The 25,954-nt window shown below is 38.8% G+C and overlaps 1 long non-coding RNA gene across 1 annotated transcript; it reads right to left on the reverse strand.

Moving 5' to 3' along the window:
• Positions 1 to 3,865: 3,865 nt before the first annotated feature.
• Positions 3,866 to 7,760, reverse strand: LOC132522897 (uncharacterized). Its single transcript, XR_009541370.1, has 3 exons — positions 7,637 to 7,760; positions 7,223 to 7,303; positions 3,866 to 4,087 (listed from the first exon to the last, which is right to left on the reverse strand). It is a non-coding gene; the product is annotated as an uncharacterized LOC132522897 (long non-coding RNA).
• Positions 7,761 to 25,954: the final 18,194 nt, after the last annotated feature.

Raw genomic sequence — 25,954 nt, forward strand, 5'->3', positions numbered from 1 at the left:
TGCTTTTCTTTTATAAGGTCTGCTAAGCCTAGTTGGCAATCACATTTCAAATCCATTCATAAGGTCCCTATAGAAGAATAAAAAACAAGTGTCATGTGTCTGGACACTCACCAAAAAATAGAACAAAGGTTGTGTATACATGCTCAGCATTAAGAAATGTGTTAAACTATTATTTCTGTGAATCCATTTAGTGTGGTTTTTGTATGCCTAGAAATGTAGACTATTTCTAGTCTGCTGCAAATGGCCTTTAATAAATTCTCCCTATAGAAACAGAATAACAACAGGAAGGGCCTCAGACAGGGAATAAGGAGATAAGCGTAAGAGTTACTAATCTTTCTGGCCTTGTTTTTTGTTTTTTGAATTCTGTTTGTGTGTGTGTGTGTGTGTGTGTGTGTGTGTGTGTGTGTGTGTGTGTTAGTTTTTGTTTTTGTTTTAATGAGGAAGTTGATTAAGATAGGTTTGAACATGCTATGACTCTGCAACAATTGAGGATGTAAACTTACTAACAAACTTCCAATCAGATCAGCACTGCATTGGTTAGCTATTTCTGTGTAACAAACCAACCCAAAACTCAGTGGCTTAAAATAATAGCGTTTTATTAATTCTGGTGTTTCTAGGAGTCAGCAAGGATGTGGTGCTGAACTGGGCTGGGCTTAGTGGATCTCTACTAGACCTGCTTATGTCTGCAATCATGTGGCAGGTCAGCCAGATGCTGGGGGCTCCAGGATGCCCCTGCAGGGACCTGGATTGCTTGGATTTGAATCCTGCCTCTAAAATTTAATATCTGTGCAGTCTTGAGAAAATATCTTGTCTTCTAATTCCTAAATAGTCTCATCTATAAAATGGGAATAACAGTACCTTCACAGAGTGTTGGTGGGAGTATTAAATAATATATATATCCTGACATACAGTCATTTAATAAATGTATGATATTTTATTAGTAGTAGTACCGATTAGAAAATATTAACAAAGATGCAAATTACAAGAATGGGGAAGATCAGTAAATTTCTAGCTGGACTTGCAAATGGCTAAGCATCAATAATTTGTGAAGTAAAATACAGTACCAAGCACATACCGACTGTGTAACCTAGGTTTTAACTATCTCTAAACTATTTCATTGAAATCATGATGAATTCTTCTAATAAGTAAATCAGCAAAGTATATAAATGCTTTGTACTTACTTCATTTTTTTAAAAAAATGGGATTCTGAATCACTTTTGTGCATTTTAAAGAAAGACTTTATCAAAGCAATCCATAATTATAGCAGCCCTCTCCTGATAGGACAAGAGGGACATATTCTAAATCAAGTCTTTCATGGAATTAGAGAGAAGTGTTCCCATTCCTTTTCCCCCAAAACTTCTCTTACAGTCCTTTCACCCATTACCCAGTAAAGCCATAAAGGAACCAGATCAAAAGTTCTGCAATCTCAAGTTCATGTATCATAAAAAGAACATATTCCACCCATGGGTAGGAAAAGGAGGCAAATCCAAGTTCCTAACCACAGACCATAGCTAGGGAGTGTGTATCAAGCACCTATCACTTGGAAGAAGAATGGCAGTTCTTCTGTGAGATGAAAATAAAGGGAAAATAGGAGAAAAGAAGGTTGCCAAGTCACCAAAGAAACCAGTTATGTTTCCAAGCAGCCAGAACATAAGCATATGCCTGTGGGCCCAGGGCTTAAAAGAAATCAGAGAATGTTGAAAGAAAATCAGGTTTCAGATCTAAAGGAAATCATCTTCTTTGTGAATCCTGCCTGCAGTTTTGATTTTTTTTTTCTCTCAATAGAATCTGCATGAACCGTTTCAATTTATTCTCCTTGCACAGATAGAGCACAGGTACCAGCGTGCTGACATTCCAGTGGAAGAAGTGGAATTTGATATATGCCTTTTGGTTTCCTTCAGTAGAATGGACTACTCTCACAAACTCAGCTTTTGAACTTCAAAGAGGATGAGACCAATATTTATTGAGTACTTGATATGCAGCAAGAAACTGACAAATGTTTTCATGTACGGTTTGTCACTTAATTCTTGCTATAACCCTACAAGGTATTAACCCCATTTTACAGATGAGAAGACAAGCTCAAGAGGTCATGTGGCTTGGCCTAGGTCACAGAGCAAACATTCCACTGGAGCCAAATCAGAATGAGTGCTTGCCAGTTAAGAGGGAAAAATATACCGCAAGCATGCAGGTCACCACTCCCTTCCCACCACCTTTTATCCCCCTTTGGGATACTTCCTGAATATAGCTACATTTCACCTCTACTGCATTCATCCCCATGTACATTGCATAAATGCCTCAGACAGAAAGATCCAGCAAAGTTCTCAAATCAGTTACCCAAACACCATGCACACATACACACTCAATGAAATTCAGAGGTTGGAGGGGAAAGGGAGGTAAAAATGAAAGTCTGTCTGTGGAAGAGAGATGAGTATAAATGAAACTTGGCTTGCAACTTCTGTGCTCATTACCCGGAGTTTTTCAGAGATCTGTTTGCAATGATTGGTTTGCCACCCTGTACTGGGAAGTGCCCATAAAAGGAAAGCGAGAGAGATCACAATGAGCCCAGTTATTCCTTTATGCATCAGTCACAATCAGTTGTCAACATATAAACTTGAATACCTTGTGGACTCAAATGGAGTTTAGCCCATAGATACTAAACTTCCTTTAAGACACAGATATCTTGTAAATTGAGTTTGATGTACTTCTGTCCTTTTAAGAAATTTGGGTGGTTTAATTCTGATTGCCTTGTCTATGCCTCTGGAAGTAAAGCGTCTGTAGAGAGACTGAGAACTTTATAAGACTTTCTGTAGGTAACTAGTAAATCATGAGATGGTCAAGTGTAGGCTACATGTGGATACAAAGGTAACCTCGAATTCACTGTTCGGGTCATATGTGTTATTTCTCCACGAAGTTCTGGGAAGCGTCTACACTTCTTGAGTAGGATCTATGCACGAAGCATGATGCCAAATGTTCAATATAGGTGGTTTCATGTAAGTCAATTCTGTGTTTTAAGCTCATGTTCACAGGGGGTTGCTCATGAGGTAATTTGAGAAAGGATGTGTGCTTGTATTTGCCTGTTTGATCTCAAAAACTGAGCTGAGAACAAAGTAGGGTGGTACTTGTGCTGGTTGGGAAGAACTCTGTGACACTGACGTCATGGTTTGAGTCAAGACAGACACTTGAGAGAACAGTTACTCTATGGCATTTCTCTTGGTGACACTATACATGGAAAAAGACAAGAAGCCTTAGGATGCAGTAGTAGAAGTTGTTGATAAAGGCAGAGTTCAAGAGTGACCTGGGTTGAGACCAAAGGCAAATAAAATATTTATGGTTCAGGTTTTTTTCCCTGAACAGGGAATAAAGGATACCCACGTTTTTTGGTCTAAAAACTAATTGAAATTACTTCCTGAAGTGAAGAGTAGAAATCAGAGGAAATGTTTTTAAAGAAAGACACATTTAAGAGAACCTGGTTATTGAAGGAATCTCAGTTCCTTGTGAGACAAAGGCCTAGACCAACGTAGGTCTCCAGTTGTTTGATTTCCTAGTCACCTGGTCTACTTTCTCTCCTGCTACCCAGAAGATCAGATATTTTTGGTAGAGTTTATTTGGCTACAACCTTTTTGGGGAGGAAATTCAGATTCACTGCCAAGGTGTACCCAGGAGGACATTGCCACTGAACTCATTTCACCAAGCAAACAAAGCTGTAGCTCAGACACCACTGTGACTCTTTCAGACCTCCCCAGTGATGGATAAGAGCCTCATAAGCTAAATAGTTTTTTCCCTATCAGTCAACATGTGACTCGCATTAGTGAAGACCTCTCACAATTCAATGATATGCTCATTGATCAGGAAAGAAGTATCTGTATTTATTTAATGGCTAGTCTCTTCAGCTGGTGTTATTTCAAGATTTCATTTTTGTATTGTATAAACTGCAAGCAATGGCTATCTGACCCATTTCTTTTCAATCCTGTTCAGTGTTAGCGAGGGATATCAAATTGACAGGCTCAGAGAGAAAACAGGAGTTATCACAGCAGAATAAAGTTGCAAATATCCCTTCTGTTTCTGGTCTCCAGAGCTGCCGGTGACCCTGGTGTTACTGTGGAGAGAAGAATGCACCAGCAAGTTAGTTGGGCTACAGGTTGAATAAATATCATTATTTTGAAAAAGGAGATTCTTAGGGCTCACTGGATTGCCAAGGACTCTTTAGCTTCATCTTCATCCTTTGCTTTACAAAAGGGTGCTATTAAAAATAGTTGCTGCCCCAAATATTCTTGTATTTCCTTTCCATTTCTCTAAATCCTGGCAATACTTTAAGGCCTAGCTTCTATTTCACCTCCTCTGTGAAGATTTTCCTGAGCACTCCAACCCACAGCAATTGCATCTCTTCCAAACTCCTCTGGCTCTAGGAGGAAAGTATATAATAGAGATTACATCACAGCATAAGCCTGAGTTCCAGCTGTGACTCACACTGGCCGCGTGGTGTTGGGAAGGTTACCTCTCACCTATGATCCCTGATTCCCTCACCCATAATTCTCGTCTAGTAATACTTTCCCTCATTGAATGGTGATGAGGATTAAATTAAAAGTGCCATGGGTAAAGACCCGACCCATAATCTCTCAAGCAATTTATCATATTGTCTTTAACCTTGTTATTTACATAACCTTGTTATGTTTCATATGTTCTTTATCTTAAGGAGATTCTAAGCTCCATATCGGGATCATGTGTCTTATTTACTTGTGTTTATATTCTCTACCACCTATTTTAGTGCTTAGCACTAAAATAGTTTTAGCTGTCCGGGCACAGCAGACTGATGGCTTGATGTTTTAACTGGTGTAAATAGCCTTGGCAGAAAGAAGAGAGCTACGTCCTAGAGGGAGGTGCAGCCTATGAGCATACGCACACTCCTTCCGGTTAGTATATGCAGCCATGGTATGGTGCATGTAGCGGAGAGAAAAAAACACTTCAGCAGTTTGAATGGCTCTTGCCACAACTGTGGCAGAGGGGGAAGTTTTCTAAGGTGAAAACAGGCAAATGCCATAGACGAAAGGGTCTCGTATGCCTTGGAGAAGCAGTTTTAAGTGCATATTTTTCTCGTTTATTCAAATTAATGAAGACTGGCCAAATAATCCCTCCCAGAATGCTCAGAGTGTAAACCTGGGGATCTCCTGGGATCTAAGGGGGGAGTGGAGACCAGCAAGTTCCCTCAGATTTGAGTGCCTAGTGCTGGAGCCTGGAGGAGAGGTAGTTCTGCTAGTAGTAGCTATAAACTTGTGTGGGAAGTGGTAGTAATGTATTACCATGGTAATTACAAGACCAGCAAGTTGCAAGGAGTAAGACATTTGACCCTATCACCAGTGGCTAAGGCAGGATCCCTTTGCTATACCTGGGGATGTGACTAGCAAAATCATAGTCATGTGGTTGTTTGGCAAATCACCCTAGATTGGACACAGACTGATTACATGCTTCAGCATCGTGAGTCACTCAGTCTTATATTCAAACTGTGTGATTTTTCTGTAGCATCTTGTACACTCACACTGAGCCTTCCAGAGTGATCCATGTCCTGTGGATCAGCTATATTACATTCACTCATTCCACAAACAATGCCTTGTGCGCCTACTAGGAGCCAAGCATTGTATTAAGTAATAGAGTTACTAAGATAAAACACACAGTCCCTGCCCTCAGGAAACAGGTCTACCAGGCAAGACACGGAAGAAAAGAGTCGGTTACAAGCAGTATGATAGAATGCAATGATAGAGCGATGCATAACACAGTGTGATAGGAGGACTACTCATCCACACTGCAGGGAAGAGCAGTCAGAGAAGCCTCCTCAAACAAGTCCCTTTGGATTGAGTTTTGTAAGGTGAGGGTATTAGCCAGAGGAAGGCAGAAAGAAAGAGTATTCTGCATAGGGAGTACTGTACCTACCAATGCAGGAAGGCGTGAGGGCACACACCAGAGTGAAATTCATTGGCTATAACTACAGCTCAGGGCATAACAGGGTAAAGAAAATAGCTGGGGGGTGACGCAGGGGTCAGATCATGAACCCTATGTGTGCCATGCTACTGGGAATGGATGCGATACTGTTCTCAGAAATATTGAGGAGTACAAAAGAACACAATTTGATTGGATATTCCATTAAAAGCCCGGAAAAAAGCTGGATGGAAATGATGGCGGAGAAGGAGATCTGGGGGAAAGAATTAATTTTATTTGATTATGATAACATTGTGCTACTTGGGAAAGGTTCAGATGAAGACATCTAGTGGAGAGTTAGATATTGTTCCCAGAACTGGGAGCTAAATATGCAAGTTGGGGAGTCAATGGTAATTAAAGCCACAGAAGTGTATTAAATCACTCAAAGAGAGTGTGTAGGATGAGAAGAGTAAAGACCAAAATTTTGGGATGAGCATTTCAAGAAGAAAACTTGATAGATAATTAGAAACAGTGGCCAGAGGGTCAGAAAGAGAGTCAGGGCTTCCCTGGTGGCACAGTGGTTGAGAGTCCGCCTGCCGATGCAGGGGACGTGGGTTCGTGCCCCGGTCTGGGAAGATCCCACATGCCGCGGAGCGGCTGGGCCCGTGAGCCATGGCCGCTGAGCCTGCGCGTCCGGAACCTGTGCTCCGCAACGGGAGAGGCCACAACAGTAAGAGGCCCGTGTAACGCAAAAAAAAAAGAAAAAAGAGAGAGAGAGTCATAAGAAATGTTCATGGAGGCCAAAGGAGTAGAGAGTTCTCCAAGAGAACGAAATGATCAACAGTAACAAATGTCACTTGGCTGGAAATTGACTTTCAGTTTGACATTCTAATCCTCATCACAATTTCTCTAATAAAATACTGAGTTCCTAATTTGATTGTTGACAGTTGCCTTGCTCCACCCTGTTTATAATTTCAGATTTTCTGTGACTCAACAAGGGAGGCACAATTTCTAGAGCATAAGCAGGTACTAATTGAACTGCAGCTTCTTTTTAATAGGAGAGCAGCCTAGCAACAACAACAAAGTTAAAGGGACAGCATATGAGAGACAAGGTCCAATGTGAAATGGTCCCCAGTTTAGTGTTTATTCTGAGAGTTAGCTCGGCACTTCTTTCTGCTGATGGGGAGAAATAGTCATAGCACCTTCTCAGACTCCCAGACTGCAGATTCCTCATCTCAACACTTAACTGCCCAACAGCTGCTCATTCTGTGCCCAACTCAGGAAGATTTATTTTCAGCGACCATGAAATGACATACTAACCATACCTCACAAGGGTTGGTTCTTTCAGAAAGACTTCCACCTTTGTCTGGCAAACCTGGGAAAACTGTGGAGTCTGTTCCAAAAGAATGTCAATGTCAGGTTCTAAAGTCGAAAGAAATTAAACAGTTTCTATATTGAGATTTCATTAGTTTCATACAAAAAAGAAAAATATGATACATATTTCCATAATTGCTTTAGAAACATCTCATAGTATTTTGGCCATATCAGTTATCTATTGCTATATAACAAACAATCTTAAAACTTAGATTGAAACAATGAATTATTATTTTTCATCAAGATTCAAAGGTTTGGCTTGGTATTTTCTATGTACATTTGAACTCGCTCACATGACTGCATTCAGCTGTTGAGTTGGCTGAGATGGAAAGTTCAAGATGGCTTTACTTACATGTCTGGCAGTTGACGCTGGCCGTGGGCTCGGGCACCTCTGTTCTCCTCTACGTGATCTCTCATTCTTCAGTAGGGTAGACTGGCTTCCTTGCATGGCCATCTCAGGGCAGCACTGAGAGAATGTGAATGTGGAAGCTGCAAAGCCTGTTAAGGTCTCATCTTGAAAACCGCACAGAATCATTTCCACTGCATTTTATTTTCAAAGCAAGTCATGTGCCACTCAGATTCCAGGTGGGGAAATAGAATCCATCTTCTGATTGGAAAAACTACAAAATGTTTTTCTTCAGGCCGTGTGTGTGTGTGTGTGTGTGTGTGTGTGTGTGTATTTAGTATTATTTTTTACCTAGTTGCTATTCACTGAAGACACACTACAGAATAAAAACTAAAAGCAAAATCTTTGAAATCAGAGTACTTGAGTTTTAATCCCAGCTCCTGCCAGCTCTGTCATCTCTACTACTACTTACCTCAGTGGGTTACAAGAGTATTTTATGGTATTTTACTTATAAAGTGCTTAGAAAAGTACCTGGTATATAAAAAACACTCAGTGATTATTATCTTTATTTATTAGTATCTTAAATGTCTTACTTTTCTATTCTACATTATAACTATTTTGCTATGTTATTACAGGCTCTTCACATATGTAATTTAAATTTCTATCCAGCAGTTCTTTATGTGGCTATGCTATAATTTTCTTAACCGTCTCCTCTATAGTATATTTAGTCTAATTCCTATTGTTAGGTATTATATGCTGAATGCAGTGATTGTTTTTAGGTATAAAGCTGTTTGCATTTTTTTGTTATACTTGGGTGTGTGTGTATTTGTCTATATGTTTGTGGTTATTTCTATAAGATAGATTCTCAGGGTTGGAAATCCTGGTAATGAATTGTCTAAGACGTCTGATACGTATTGCCAAATTCCTTCCCAGACGAGCACATCAGTTTATACCCTCACCAACAGTATATGAGAAGGTGTGCCTCTATACCCTCAATTGTGATGCTTTAGCTGTGGCATTATCTCCAGATGGAGCACATGAGAAATCTGGACTCTCATTTTCTCCTCCCTGTGAAAGCAGATTAAAACGAAACAGAAAAGCAGCCCTAGATGCCATCGAAAAAGGTTGGGGAAAAGATGTGGGGGATAAGAACAAACATGTCTAGTAAAAACAGAAAAATATAATGTTCACATTGAAAAAACTAGTTGCCATCTATCCTTTCAGCAATAAACTAAAAGATATGCACTTAAAGTAATAGTTAAAATTGCTATTTTTATTTGGTGGCTAGTTTGATTTTCTTTAGTGATAATGTCTAAATAATGAGAGCAAGAGACGCCAAACATCAGAATTTCCACAGCAGCCAAAATGTCCTGTTACAACCCTCTGCAAAGCAAAATAGGATAATAGGTGGATTTGACATTTACAGATAATTTTCCCTTCCATCATTATTAGATGGATGACTCCAACACAATGACAATAAGTCCTTATCTTCCAATCATATTTATTAGAACAAATTTGCTCTACTCATGAACATGAGTAGACTCTTGGCAGTGCGGGTTATTTTAATGGACACATCACTTTAAGCTAAACCTTCTCCATCTGTTCAGCTCTCTAATTACCAGTGCATAAAGTACATAATTCACAATTACATCATAAAAATAAGATCTACATTGTATCAACTCATGTCGGAGCTTTTCAATGTATGCTCTTTGGCATCTGCTCCCTTTCAACAAATCAGAGACAAATACACCCCTTCTCAGTTAGGAAAATCTGAAAAAAATTACATGTTTTGAAGAAAAAAGGGAATTCTCTATCATGCCATTTCCTTTTATAATCATGCCTTATTGTTCAGTATCGCTTACTTGCTCCTATAATCAGTCAGTCCTACAGGATCCAATCCCTTTCTGAGCTGGGCCTTCACAACTTTCACTGGAGAGAGTCAAAACTAATTTAGTCACAAAAAGCTTAATTTTGCACATATGACAATGCTCAAGTTATTTCTCAGCCCATTTTAAGAATATAAGTGATATAATTGAGATTTTATAGAGAAAATTAATTATAATATATACACATACATAGGTATGTGTGTGTGTGTGTGTGTGTGTGTGTGTATATATATATATATATATATATATATATATGGTTTCTCATTCGAGGGCAAATTGGATTAGTCTGGGTATCTGTTAGATGGAAAACCAAAAGAGGAGACTAAAAAGAGAAGTAAGGAGAATGGGAAAATGGTAGATGGGCCAGCCCATCCACTTGACTCCCCCAGCCCCTGTCCCATCGTATGGTCTGAAGATTGGGTGATGTGCAGAATTTGCTGAAGACCATGTCCCTGGCTGTCCTGCAGCCTTGCTCTGGGATCCTACATGCTTAACTGTTCTCTTTGCTTAGCTTTGGACTTGGTGCAGTTCTTCAGTTTTTATAATTGTTGGCATCTGTTTGCCTTTGCATATCTGGTTCACTGAAGGACAGGGTACTTCCTGTTCCCTTTGTGTAGTGTCACCATGATGACACACTCACCTTGTTTTTGGTGACAATTATGTAAAACGTGGACAAAGAGTTGGAGGTCTCTGAGTGCTTCAGAGGGCAGAAAGGACTCCCAGTTCAAGGAAGCCAGAAGGCTTTCCTTTTGCTACAGATTAGAGTGATATAACTCAAGCAAATAAGGCTAGAGAATGCTGACTTAGATTCTGGCTTCCACACTAGAGTGAAAACACTGTTAAAATTGTTTTATTAATTCTGAACTAATCACTCAGGAGAGAATAGCATCTTGTTGATGAAGGGAGTAGCCTGTCAATCGGACATGCAACTGGTTAGCTGATCCTTCACCTTATACCTAGCTTCTAAACATTTATCAACTCATACTATGATTTTTTCCTTTACATTTATCTTTCCAATTAGACTGGGGAACCATTAGGTCAGTGTAATTGGCTGAATTGTGTCTATTTCGTCAATGCTATTGCTATTTATTTATTAGATAGTGTTTAGGAGTGAATGAAAATGAAGTCAATTGTCAATTGACATCTACCTATCTCTCATGGTATAATGTTATGCTTTACAAGGTAACGGAATTTTGTTTCTAATATTGGTTATATTAGGTTCAGTTCTGCTGCTTCCTGTAATGTTTGTTCGGAATACTCAATGTGCTTTATTTTATTTTTCAGAAAAGGTTTTGGGAAAAACAAAAGACCCTATAATTCATTGCATGCATTTTACATTTAACATAGTGACTGGCAAAGCTATGATTAAAGACTATTTTTCCCAAGTCCTTTCTTAGATACAGACTGATTCCCAAGCAACTCAAGACAGGTGACCTCAGACTTTCTTTTCCCTATGCTATGAAAGAAGCTTTCAGAATCTTATTTTTCTGAAATCTCAGTTGTGAATATACAGTGTGCTTGCAACGGTGACGGAGATCACACTGAAAGCAGTTACAGTCTAAGAAATTCCTGATTGTACATTTAATATAAATTGTAAAATGTCCTCTTATCTTCTATGGTAAATCAAAGGTTGACTCTCCTTCCATAACTCCTGAGCATTATTTTGATTGATAGATTATACCAGAAATGACAAGCTGTGTTCCAGCTACAAAAAGAAAAATAGAATTTTTGGTAAAATGCTATCCCAAGTATGATGCCTGCCTATGGAAGGATTAATGTAACCTTGCATCAAAAACCACTGTTATAAGCAGTGGATCTGATTCCTTTCTTGGAAACTTTTGCTAGGTACTCACCGTGTGGAAATTTAGCTCAGACTACTCCAGCTGACATTTCAGCTTCAGCACCATGGCCGCAACCCAGTTTCTGCTATCACCCACTATATCCCCAAACACATTATCTGTTTAAACAGAACTACTTGCTATTCCCTAACTATATTCTATGTTAGATTTGCTTCTCTTTGCTCATGCTGTCCCCTCTGAACACCTCCTTAGTCCTTTCCTCCTCTCTTGCATCCCTAATCTCCATCTCTCAGACTCCACCCATCTTTCCAAACCCTGTTCAAATATCATCTGTCCTTGAGGACTTCCTCCCCATGAACATAATTTCTCACTTCACTGGTCCCTTGGGGCTCTTTATACTGGAATAATTCTTTTATCCCCTCAGTTAATGTCTCTTGAATATAGAGACCATACTGTAACCATTTAAAATCTGCAGCTGTCAACACAGCACCTGGCACATCAGGTGCTAGAGAAGTCTTTACCGGGTAGACTGAACCCCTTGAAGGGTAGGATCACATACTGGAGGTCTTTGAAGCCTCAACATCTAGCATTGTGTTAGCTCAAAATTGGTGCTCAGGAAACATGAGCTGAATAAATTGAATCATAGAAAACTGATGCAGACATTCTACTTTCCCTTTTCAAAACCACCAGAAGAAAAGACCTGAGGATTTTTTTTTTTTTTTTTTATTGTGTGGTCACTTTAAAAAGAATCCTCGTCATTCCGGAAGGTTAGCAGTGTCACTCAGCACAGAGCAGAGTGATCGTATCAATATTAATAAGCTCAGCGAAGTGCCGCTGGCTTCAGTGCAGTTTTGACACTTCAACCTGACTAATAAAATAAAAACTAATTCTAAAAATAATTTACCTCCTGGAGACCTTAAAATTGATTTTACTAATGAAGGAGGAAAAAAACTAGCATGGATCTTTGCTTTTCAATAAGTGAATCAAATGTTATAACAGATCATAAGTCTAAAATGGCATATTCTGAACTGCCAACATCTCTTTTTAGAGGACATTTTGCACACTTTTCATGCATGTTTACAAGTTGAGCTGTTTTGCCATCTAATTAAGAGATGGAAGGGTGAGGCTGAGGGAAGTGAGGAAACCAAAGGAATTCAGATTTGTTTTGATTTAGTCCATTTTAGCTTCATTCAGTAGAAGCTATCTTTCAATAAGCAGGTTACTCTGTGGAAGATTATAGAATGGCATATGTATAACAAAAATATGGGACTCTTAGACATGAAGATAGCATTTTTTAATTCATAAATCTCTTTATCATTAGAGTAAAATCAGAATAACCTGCTGCTTCATGTATGGCTAGTGAGAGAAAGGGAGATACCATTCCTCCAGCCTCGTTGGCTAGCAACTAGGCCAGAAAGAATCATGGAGGCTGTATGCCGCTTACTTGCTAGATTGTTTGAAGGTTGCCCCTGGGAATTTTTTTGGGGTGTGTGTGTGTATGTGTGAAAGAGAGACTGATAGACAAGCAGAGACACAGAGAGATTGAGAAAGAGAGCGAGAGAGAGAGAGAGAGAGAAAATACTATTGGAGCTTTCACATTCACATCAATCAGTTAAGCAATCCCAGATCTGCTTCTAGATAAATAGGCATGACTGGAAATACTTAAGACTGATGGGGCCACCATTCATCCTGCATATTTTAATCATTTATCTTCCTTAAAGTATGGTGTTGAACCAGATCCTATAAAATATTTTCTTACTGTTCTATTTCTTTCTTGAAATTATTCCTTAGCTCTCATATGTTATGATTCTTTCATCTCATGAAGTTACTGAGAAGTCCCATATCATGCTCTAAAAATACACCTTCTTTATGGAGTCATAGAATATTGTCTCTGGAGAGCACTTTGTACATAATAACATTCCCCCTACTGCCCTTCCTACCTTTTATGCTGAGGAGACCAAAATCCAGAGAGGTGAAATTCTCAAGGCCCAGCAAGTTGGTAAAACTCCATAAATGAGAATCTAAATTCCTATCTGTCTAGCTCATTGTTTTCTGTTTTGCCTTGCTGTACTTTTTTTTTTTTTTTTCTGCACCACTTTGGCTCTAAATCAAAGAAGGAAACCTAAATATTTAAGTAAAAATATAAATGTGCCCTGTATTTCCAGAACACTTCCATGAACTTTATTCATTCATTCATTCCTTTAATTTATTTAGTAAAAAATATATTGAGTACCTACTTTCTAGATACCAGGGATAGAAAAGACTATAAACAAGATTCCATTTTCCCCATATAAAGTTTATTTAAAAATACATATATTTATTTGTATGTGCATATATGTAATATGTATAATGTGACTCATAGTAAGGAAGGGAAAGACTAAGGAACATTTTTGCATTCTAAAAGGTTTTTAAATGTCTCTGCTATCCATATCTGACTCTTGAACACGTATGCTCTGTTCTGGGGTTAATCTTGTAAGAAAGGAAATCCACCAACTTTCCCCACCAACAAGGCACAGCCAGTTACAATCAAGAACGTTGATACACAACATATATGTGCTTCTTCCTCACTAGCACACCTTCTCATTATGTCCTCCATCCCTTAATAATTGTATTTCCCCAGCCACCTTGCAGCTTTGCGCTGATCTGATGTCAATGTAAACAGACTACTTTCAGCTCCAGGTTAAGGAGGTCATTAATGGAGGCACAAACACCTGTACAGACTTTGTTTTTCAGAGTCATGAAAAGACTGCTTTCAAATCCATGATTAATTTCCTCTGCAAGGAAACATGTTAGTCTCAGTGAGTGCCCCTGCTGTTAAATTAACTTCTGACCCTTTCTGCGTCCTTCCCAATGACTCTTGGGAAGTTTCAGATTTCTTCAATGAAATCAATAGCTTGAGAATGAAATCACATCACCATGGGCCATCTTTGAAAACTCTTTTGAGGGCAAAGCACAGCTTGGGCCATCCAACCCATCATGACTTTGCCATTTGAAACCTCAGTGCTCAGCTGGCCTTGGCAGCATTCCGCCTGAGCTCTTTACTGAATATGCTTCTCTTTTGATCTGCTTTTAATTTACCTTGTTCTTTGTGCTGCCTCCTATTCTGCTGGGGATCAATGGGTGTTTATTTTGCCACTAGTTGTATCACTAATTGCTTGACTATGAGCTTCTTGAATGTGGTCAGTTGTTTCTCCTTCATAAAATGTCTTTTGCTTTCTCCAGTGTGTATATCAATGTCTCCAGAGCTCTCAGAATGTGTGTGTTTTTAAGCTCTCTCTCCAGAGCTTAAAAACTATTAGATACTTGGGGAAATTGATCTACGCTCATGAAAGATAAAGGTGACTAGGTTCCTCACTGAAATGGCTTCTGAGGGAAGCATCTGATCTAGTCCTAGGAAAAACGGGGAGCTATTGGACCAATTTTCCTGCAGACTATGGGATTTTTTTTTTTTTTTTTTTTTTTTTTTTTGCGGTACGCGGGCCTCTCACTGTTGTGGCCTCTCCCGTTGCGGAGCACAGGCTCCGGGCGCGCAGGCTCAGCGGCCATGGCTCACGGGCCCAGCCGCTCCGCGGCATGTGGGATCTTCCCGGACCGGGGCACGAACCCGTGTCCCCTGCATCGGCAGGCGGACTCTCAACCACTGCGCCACGAGGGAAGCCCCTAGACTATGGGATTTGACTCACTTTGATGTTGATCTGCAAAGCATGCAGAAAATCTTGACCTCTTCTTGTTGTTCTCTCCTCAGCAGTGGCCTTTAACCACCTTTGATCTAGATTATTTCCAAAACTCGTGGAAGCCTCCTGAAACTGATGTTTGTTTTGTAGCCCTTGTGCTGTTCCTCTGTATCCAGTGATCATTTCCGTTAATAATGGGTGTTGGTCCATTTATGAATTGACCACATCAGATTGAGGAGTATGCTTGGATAAAATCTGATGGCTTCCACATTTCCCTGATAAAATATTCATGACATGAGGGTTTCACCTTTATAAATCATGGTTGCTCTGTTGATCTTTTTTCTTTCACATTTTTCAAACAAGCTCATAAATTTTTCTAAATGTGCATCGGAGAAAACAACGTGAATGAATAGATGGATGTACTTTTCAATTACATGCATTTCTGGTTTTACTACTGCCTTCAGCTTATATTAGAAGAATGGGATACCACATAGGAAAGGGATCCTGCAAACTTAATGGATATGGAGGCTGATTTCTTAATTAAAAAAAAAAGTTGTCTATCATGATGGCTTAATTTAAATGGAAAGATTAAATTGCAAATTTTTGGTTACTTGGAGTCTTGACATAAAGAGTATAACTTATGAATGTGTATGCATCTTAATTACAGTTGACCTTTGAACAACACGGGGATTAGGGGCGCCGACACTATGTACAGTTGAAAATTTGAGTATAACTTATAGTCGACCCTCCATATCCACAGTTCCTCTGCATTTACAGTTCCTCCATACTCAGTGTCACATCCGCAATTCAGCCAACCTCAGATCACAGATCATGTAGTACTGTAGTATTTACTATTGAAAACAACCCTGCATGTAAGTAGACCCATGCAGTTCAAACCCATGTTGTTTAAGGATCAACTATAAATCTTGGCATGCATGTTTATTGACTCTCTTCTTTTTAATCCTTGTGGGATGTGACGCATGTGAATGAATGCGGAAGGGAAATGTTTCAGTTATGTATTACTGAATAACAAACCACTCCAAGACTTTGTGACTTAAAACACAATTTATTATTCATTCTGTTAGTTGAATACATTCAGCTGGGTGGTTCTTTTGTTTGATGTGAGGTCCAGTAGGGTCGCTCACTGGGATTCACTCACTTGTATGGTCCGTGTGACCAGCTGCTCACAGCGCGGTGGTCTCTTACATGGTAGCCTGGCGCTTTTACATGGCAGCTGGCTTCTAAGAGGAGGAAGTCGGGACTGTCAATCTTAAGGTCTGACCTCAGAAGTCCCAAATATCATTTTCACCACACTTGTTTGGTCACAAATCAGAGTTCCCATCTAGACTAAAGAAGAGGGAAATATACTCTACTTCTTGATGGATAGAATGGAACGCTTGTATGAGGAGGGAAACGTTGCTGTTGGCTATCTTTTGAGACTACCCCGGAAAGTGTAATATACTGTATACATGCACAGGGTACAGATAATGAGTGGAATTAAACTTTGCTCTATTTATAAAACAGGCAAAAGAGTCTGTGCAGGTGGGAGGGTGTGTGTGTGTGTGTGTGTGTGTGTGTGTGTGTTCTCTCCAAAAAGTCTCACGTAAGGCTATATTGCATTAATGTGACTAGATGGATGCCAGCACTTCACTTTTGCAGCAAGAATCAGAAGGAATACTATTTAGTTCTGTAGAAAAAAATTCAGAAACATGTCAGTGTACAATCAGCTTCCAAGTACATTAAAAAAAAAATAAGCCATTTTATGATCCAAGGGTTGAAAGAGTTGATAACTGTTAAGTTACAAAAGTTGGGCTTTAGTAACCCTAGTGTCTACTTTCTGCATCATTACAACCCTTAGCAGTGTATCGCCCCCACTCTCTACGGTTACCAAAAGCTCTCATTTATTTACTCCTCTTCTCCATCCTCACCTCCATCAACAAATCATGTTATAAACTTGTTCTCACTAAGATGTTAATGACTAACAAGGTTGAATATGTTATCTCTCCAGAATAATTTGCGTGTAACATAAGACCAAGGCTTATGATATCATTTCTTTTGGTTAGGGTATCAAGTTGAAGAAGTAATACTGTACATTTCAGGTTTTTGACCTCCAGAAGATGTCTTGTATATCCCTAGGTCATTTTGTTTCCTCTCACCCCCGTTGTCCTTGTTGAGTTTTCAGAGAATGCAAAGTAATGGCAATGACATAAGCAAAATATAATTACCAAAGCAGTCTGTCGGAAAAAGAAATGATAATGTTTTCCAAAATGAAGCACTGTACCATGTAGAGAATTTGGGCACTATCCATTGTTTTAGAGGATCCGTGCCATGGTTCCTCACTATTGATATTGGAAGAAAGTACTTTCCATTTTTTTTCTTGACCTCCAAACTAACTAGACTCTTTGCAGTACCAAATGATGCTGCCTAGAGGAGTTTCCAGGACCTAATAATGTAGTGCTTTGAAACAAATTGCAAGGAAGGAGTTGCATGTATTATTGCAAGCATTCCTTATTTTTGTTTATAAATGACATTCTTTGATATTTTGGATAGAAAAAATAGGAAAAGTCAGTCACCATGAATAAATCAACAGAAAGATGATTGAATTGTGTGCTGTCATCTGTTTCTTTCTAGGCTTGACAAGCACAGTGTGTGGCTGCCATTAAGAGAAAATGTGTCATGGAACCAGCTATTCTAAGCACCAGTGACTGGCAAAAGGAGAAGGATGGAATGGTGGTGTACTCACGGTAGGCTTACTGGTGCTTGGGGGCAAATGGGAAAGTCCAGGACCTGAATTGTGGTCCTGGAAGAATTTGTATGAATGTGAGGAAATACTGAGGGGACGATAGGCATAACCAAAGAGGCCGCAGTGGTAAGTATGCAGCTGTTATTTACATGAAGTTATGATTTTCTCTTTGCTGAAAGTAAATCCATGTCAAGCATTGTGCTAGGCAATTCACATAGATTACTTCACTTAATCCTCATGACAACTCAATGAGGTCAATATTATTGATATTTGTATTATAAATGAGGACTCTAAAATAACCATGAATAAGCAAAGTAATTTGCCCAAAGTATACAAATAACATACAGCTGAGGTAGGATTTGATTTGAGCTCAACAAATCAAACTCTGGAACCCAATATCATCTTTTCGATTTAATTTCTATACAGTGAGAAGATCTTATTTGGTGTATAGTTCTATGAGTTTTGGTACATTTACCCAATCATGTAACTGCCACCCACTCAAGATATAGAACAATTTTATCATCTTCCCTAATCCCCTCATACTCTTTTGTAATCAACCCCTCCCCTTTTCTCAGTCCCTGGAAACCACTGATCTGTCTCCTTTCTTTGTAGTTTTCACTTTTCCAGAATGTCATATCAATGAAATCATAAAACATAAAGGCTTTTGAGTCTGGCTTCTTTCATGTAGTAAGATGCACTGAGATTCATCCATGTTGTTGAAAAAAATCAACAAGTCATCCCTTTTTATTGCAAAGTACTATTCCATTTCATGGATGTACCACAGTATGTGTATCCATTCATCCATTGATGGACATTTGGGTTGTTTCCAGTTTTTCAGGATGAAATCCTGCCTTCACTCAACCAGAAATTTTGCCTAATTATTATAGCCAGTGTCATCAATTATATCTTTGTTTGAGGATTCTCTCTTGGGTTCCCCGAGAGCTTTTGCCTAGAGCTAGAAACACCAGATCTATTCTGGTTCAAGCACAGTTTTTCAGGGTCAGCTTCTCTCTTGTGCAGAAATGCCATTAAATTTTCATTATAACAGTCATGCAGTTAAGCACTACTTATCACCTAGTAGTGCTTAAAATTGTATGGAATGAATAAAGAAGAAAAAGAATACCAAATAAATTATCTAAATTAATTTTCTAGCACAGGAGGTAGACCAGATGGTAGCAAAATTAGGATTGGCAATTCAGCCTTTGTGTAGAAATATATAGAGTTTAATAAATGATGCATAATGTAATGAGAAACATTAATATAGGATCCTATAAGTCCATAGTTTTTTTCCCTACATTGCCAACACCATTATTTGAAAAGTGGGAAAAAATGTAATGACTGTTGATCTGATTTCACATCAAAAACTACCTTGACTGCATCTTTTCCTGGTTTTAAACTTTTTTCATGTAACTAACTGGGAATTTAGTTGAATTGACACTGATGATTCTCTAAAAATTTGTTTTCTTATGATAACATAGCTTCAGGATATATTTCTACTCAAACAAGTTAAGTTCAGGTTTCAAGAATCCTATTCCTCTTAGTAAAGAAATTTACCTACTGATTTCAATCTACTGCAGTTAGAATAACACTTTGACTAAATTCAACTTTGTGGCACAGTTTTCTTTGTTTTTTCCCCTCTACAGTGGATATACATCAACAGAATCAATGCATTGACAAAGCACAGGTCTTGGAGTCAGAAAAATTTGGTTCCAGTTGTGTGTTTCGTCACTTATGAGAGTGTGACTCTTGGCTAGTTTTTTTGTTTTTGTTTTTTTTTTGTGGTACGCAGGCCTCTCACTGTCGTGGCTTCTCCCGTTGCGGAACACAGGTTCCGGACGCGCAGGCTCAGCGGCCATGGCTCACGGGCCCAGCTGCTCCGCGGCATGTGGCATCTTCCCGGACCAGGGCATGAACTCGTGTCCCCTGCATCGGCAGGCGGACTCTCAACCACTGCGCCACCAGGGAAGCCCTCTTGGCTAGTTTTAAAACCTCTCTGAGCATTATTGTTTTAGCTGTTAGATGAAGGTAATAACTTCTGTGTCTTCTGCCTGGGAATATTGTGAGGGTCAAAGGAGATTATGTAAATGAACACCTCTAGTATTCTGGGTAATAAGCAAGTGTGTCATCAATGTCTGGGGCCACCCTAGTACTAGTGCTAAGATTTACCTTGCATTCGATCTCTTTCTTGACTACAGGTCCATGCACACGCTATTATCCGAGGCTTATGGGTATTCTGGGCTCTTGAAAATGAGCAAAGTTTTCTCAAAGGGCAGGCAACATGGAGCTTAGTAAAGTCTTGTGGCATTGATGAGCTTCTTACTTCTGATCTGAAGAAAGCCCTCACCTCAGAGACCATACAGAATGCTGCCCAAGTGATGAGTTGGACTCTCTGGAGTGGTAATAAGTTCTGTAGACATTAGTAGAGTTTATTTTTTACTTTTATTTTTTACTTTTATTTTTTGGCTCAGTTCCCAATCAGGTTTCTGCATAGCCCACACTCATGGCTGGACAATGTTGACCTTACTTCTCTCCAAATGCCCCACCCTTACCCCTGTCAGGCCAGATCCCCTCTGAGGTCACAACCCGCACCCCTCACTCTCCAGCCCAGGTTACCCTACTTTAGTCTCTCTAAAGCCATGTGTAATGCATAGATGGTCTGTGTGTCTTTCTGTAATTAGGCCTTCACTATTCATTTTCAAAAATACAATTTGAAACAATCTGGATATCTCTGACTGATTAGGATAAAAGTCCTACAGTGTAGTAGGAAAAAGGAAAACATGAAAATGGAGATTTTAAGATGATATATTACTAGAAGTATAAACCTCTATACTAATAGAAATGATTCATATTGAATATGCCCTCTCTAACTTTGACAGTTAGGTCTCTGACAATTCTGATAGTAAAGGAATTACAGATGAAAATATGAGAACTTATGAAAAAAAATAAAGTCAGGGGGACTGAGGTTGTATGTAAACTGATGATGATTTTGAAAATATTTTACCTCTAGTAAAATAATACTAAATAAATGGTCCAGTGATATTTATACATCTAAAATTAATACAAATTTGGAATACAACTAATTTTCTACTGTCATTTTTGTCCACTGGTAACTTTACAAGATCTTCCTACCACAACAGTTTTTATGAGATGCCCATAAATTTGTTTTGCTTGGTTGCAAATAATATGCATACTGTGGTATGTGATAGATATTAACTCATTCAACTCTGTTCTAATCCCCTTGTGTTATACCTTATTACAAGACTGCCTTGGAGCCTGAATTCTGTAACTATTTGATTCCCACCGAGCAGATGCACCCATGAAAGAACTGGCATGCAAAAATGAAATGGGAAACATTTGCTAGTGGGCATTTGATTTTTCAGCAATAGAAGAAACAAAGCTTTAAGCATCCAGTTCATAATTTTGTGGGTATTGAGAGTTTGATGGACTATCCATCCATTGGCATGGCTTGTGACTGTGATGGTGTGGTTTTAGAGCCAGTTGTTTTGGCAATAGCTTCTTGGTCCTCAGATGGTGGCAGGAGTGTGGTTCGGAGCCCACAGTTGAGGCAATGGCTTCCTTGTTCCTGAACTTTGTGATTATCCCTCACCTTTCTTATTGTGTCAGTGGCAGCAGCTCCTTTGGTGGGTCAGTTTTGTAGTGTTGCTTTCAAATTTATTCTTGGAATCTCTGCCTAGAGTCTACTCCTCAAGCCCTCCCCCATTTTTTTAAGCAACTAATTTAGTGCATTAAATCCTTTCTGTGTTTTAACCTGATCTATACATAAACTAAAATGTGTCGGTGTAATTTTTCTCCAATTTTGATATGTTATTATTTAAGGTTTGAAATTATTGACTCTCTTCTCTGGGGTCTGTAACCCATCCCAGGGGCACAGAGTAACTTGTATACCTGAGATGAAGAGAGACTGATGGAATCTTTCTTTAATAAGTTTACTTTTATTTCTCAAATGCTGTCCTCAAAGACAGGGTTACTTATAATATTTGCTCTGTTCATCATAACTTCAAGCCAGAGAGCACTGAAACTTTGCAGATTGGGCTAATTGTCCATCTGCCCCTTCTCCATAAAGTTCAATCCCAACAATATAAATAAGCAGCTGGATTAAATTCTAAAAGCAAAATCATTCTCAATGCTTTCACATCTTCCAATTCTGTATTACAGAAACCATACCTATTTTTCATCCTTTCTTCTTTCAAATCATCCCCAGATCAGGTGGTTTGTGATTAGGGAATACTTGAAACTAAATTGTTATAAATCTGGAAAAGCCACCAGAAGTAAATATGTATATACTAGAATATGGTATGAGTAGTGCTATTGTGTGGGGAAAAATTATTATTATCTTTAGAGTTGGATTTTTTATCAAAGTGACTAAAACATATTTGTTTTCACCTTTTGGAGGAAATATCATAGAAGCACTTGTGAGAATAATTTTGTAAAAATTTAAATTTATCCCAGGTCCATGTCTTGATTTAAGTCCTAAGGAAAAAAAAAAAAGAAAACTAATACATTTTATTTTAATTAAATTCCAATTTTACTTGGGCAAAATTTAAGACATATTTTCCTCTCATTTCTTTTATCAGTCTCCTTGGATATCACTGATAAAATGGTAATAATATGTGTTTATGCTTTTACAACATTCTTTTGCCTATTTTGCCTCATTTTAAAAAGGTCCGGGGCTTCCCTGGTGGCGCAGTGGTTGAGAGTCCGCCTGCCGATGCAGGGGACACGGGTTCATGCCCCGGTCCGGGAAGATCCCACATGCCGCGGAGCGGCTGGGCCCGTGAGCCATGGCCGCTGACCTGCGCGTCCGGAGCCTGTGCTCCACAACGGGAGAGGCCACAACAGTGAGAGGCCCGCGTACTGCAAAAAAAAAAAAAAAAAGGTCTGTTATTAACACAGAGGAGGGGAAGACAGACGAGTGGGAGAAGGAGGAAGAGGAGAGAGAGAAGACCTTTTCTTTTTTCCCAAGAGAGTAGAATAATACAGGTACAGACATCACAAGCTGTTGGCTAAAGACTAGTAAAAACATTGCACCTATAGTCATTGCCCTTGAGAATGCACTTGATGTCTGGTGTTTAATAGTCTGACATTTTAAGTCGTACATTGAAGCTTATAAAATATATTTGGCAGTTTGTTTTGGATTGACTTTGACTGCTTTTTTATATATCTGGATTTGGAAAAAAGAAAAAAAAAAGGGAAAAGGTAGGCTGGAAAGAGAGTGGGAGGAAAAGGCAAATATAGGCAAAGCAAAATATTTCCTCAGGGGGACATTGGTCTGGCTTCAGCCACTGGTGCCTATGTAGGGAGCCCATCGCGAAGCTTGTGCATAGGTTTATTGTGCTAGTCAGGGATTTGTCTTCACTGCTGTAGGGCTCATCCTTGAGTCTCACTGGTTGGTACATCAAATGAAGTCAAGATTTAGCCTTGGATGACAGATGACAGATAAGACAGTGTCTTACCCACTGTCTTACATCATTATCTCTTAGAAGTGCTGTGGGATTTTAAGGGGGTGATATTTGCAAAGTATTTTAAACTCCCTAAAAGAAAGTTAAAATCTCTCTAGTAATAAAAATGTTGTTATAAATCCTGGACTAGACATAGGTATAAAAGTTTCAATCTCAGCCAGACTTGGGATTTCAGTGTATTTTAGATCCACCAGATGAAGAAAATACTAGCCCTTCTATGAAGGGAGAATGCTGATGTGTGATTTTTTTTTTTTCAGACATAAGCCTAAAGGTGGGGGAGGGATGAGGAACAACTGAATCAAGACAAACAGAAAATATAACCAAAAATAGAATACCATTCAAAATAGAAGCAAAACTCTTAAAGGTTTGGGAATTAACCAAGAGTACGCAAGCTCTCTGTTGGGGGAGGAAAAATGTACCTCTATTAAGGAACATAGAAGAAGTGATTAAGAGGAGACATTGCATGCTCCTGAATAGGACAACTTGATAATATACAATATATTAGATACTCTAATGAATCTGTATATTGCATGTAATTCCAAAGAAATTTCAGCTTGATATTTTTAGAGCAATCTAATAAAGTCGTATTCTAAATTTGTATGGAAGGGGGAAAATGTCACCTTTGAAAATGTAAAGGGGAAACTTGTCTTATTAACATATTGCAAAGTCTTTATAGTAAAAATTGTTCATGCAGTGGTGCAAGGACAGGCAAATAGATTTCTGGAACAGAATAGAGAGCTCAGTGATAAAATCCCATATATAGAGAAATGTAATACATGATTAAATGGTACCACAAACCAATAGGAAAAGAGGGCCTTTTCAGAAAATTGGCCATCTGTTTCTTGATAGATGACAAATAGAAAAATAGATAAATAAAATAAATATGTATTCTCAAACTAATATGGAACTCCAGGATTAAGGATTTAGGATTATGATGTAAATGTGAAAGATAATATATAAAGATCATAGAAGATAACGTAGGATAATTTTAGAAGCAAAACAAATTATTGATTTTATCACACTAAAATTAAAGATTTCTGTTCAATAAAGGACATCAGGAACAAAATTAATATGTAAATAATAAATTTGAAAGAGTTACTTTTAAAGTCTAAAGTTTATAAGGAACTTATGTATATCATTTTTTTAAGTCCTGAAAATCGACAAGAAAATATAAGAACCAAACAGAAAAAACTGCAAAAGATATAAACAGGTCATATACAAAAGAAAAACCTCAAAAGGCTAGCAAGCATACAAAGAGGTAATCTAATTCATCAGTAATAAGATGCACTAAGTTTACCATTCTGGACAATGTCAAACTTTGATGGAACTATGGGAATAAGGGAACCACCATGTACTGCCAGTGGAATGCTGCCTGGTGTAGTCCTTCTGTAAACCACTCTAGCCAAAATGAATCAAATGCCAGGTAGTATGTCTTATGAATATACCTCCTGGATATATATCAGAAGGAAAAGTGGACAGTGTACACAAGGACACTTAAGTGTGGCATATTTTTAGATAGGGGGGAGTTGGAGACAATCAAGTTGTCTGTAGCTGGGGGACTGGATAAGTAAAACATGGTGATTCACTCAGCGGGATACCACGGAGTACTTAGAAGCAACCAACTAGATGGACCCCCGGCAACACACATAGATCTTAAAAAACAGTGCTGAGTGAACCAAGGAAGTGACAATGAGATTTAGAGCCTAATTCCATCTTTATCCATTAAAAATACATATAACTCATATATATACAGATGTTATATATATTTAAAGAATACATGTCAAACATGTTTGAATAGTTGCCTGTTTGTTGGCGATGTGGGAAATAGGAGCAAGGATTCGAGTCAGCAGTGAAGAAAGATAGGAAGAAAAAGAGGGAGGGAAAACGAGCCAGGCCTTGCATGGACCCATGATGATGATATTTCATGATTTCTTCAGCTCTCTGTAGGAAAGACTAAAGCAAACAAACAGGACAAAACACACACAAACAAAAACAAAACACACACACACACACACAAACAAAAACAACAACCCTCAAGAAATGTAAAAATCTTGGGCATTGGTCTTTTCTTCTTCCCCCAGGCACTACCATTTATCCATTTTCCCCTAAGGTCCTGCCACACTCCAGAAATTCCAGTGACTCAACCAACCTCCACAGGGGATGACAAGGAGGAAGGGAACTTACTCTTCCCAGATGCTCTTTCTTAACCCAGCCTCAGCAAAGACCATTCCCCTCCAGGCCACTTTGTTATCAATCCTCCTTATTCAGTTAGGAGAAGCATGAGTCAGATGGAGCAGAAAGGTACAACAAACTGGATATTTTAATTTATTTAACTATGTATATTTTCCCCTGGCAAAGTGGTTATGGAGCCAGCCCAGGATGATCCCAGTGGAAGCATGGTTCCGAGGAAGGAAAACATTTTGATGCCTCATGTTCTGCCATAATAAACACTTCATATCACCCTCTTACACTGGTTATGATGAAAAACAGTATACCCTCGTTGAAACGAAAGGAAATTTTGCCATGTGGAGGGTCATCCAAAATGTTGTTTGGAGTAAACCCTGGGTCCTGGCATCCCTGATGTTGTTAATAAGGACAGCAAGCCTGGAAAAGAAAAAGATAGTAAACCTCAGGAACACATTCTCAGACTAACTTTATTTACAGCTCTGCAGCTATCAATAACAAAGACAATTAAATTAGCTAGGTCAGAAGCCCATTTGAACTGAAGAACTCTATTATAAA

This window comes from Lagenorhynchus albirostris, chromosome 7 (assembly GCF_949774975.1).
Source record: "Lagenorhynchus albirostris chromosome 7, mLagAlb1.1, whole genome shotgun sequence".
Taxonomy (NCBI): Eukaryota; Metazoa; Chordata; class Mammalia; order Artiodactyla; family Delphinidae; genus Lagenorhynchus; species Lagenorhynchus albirostris.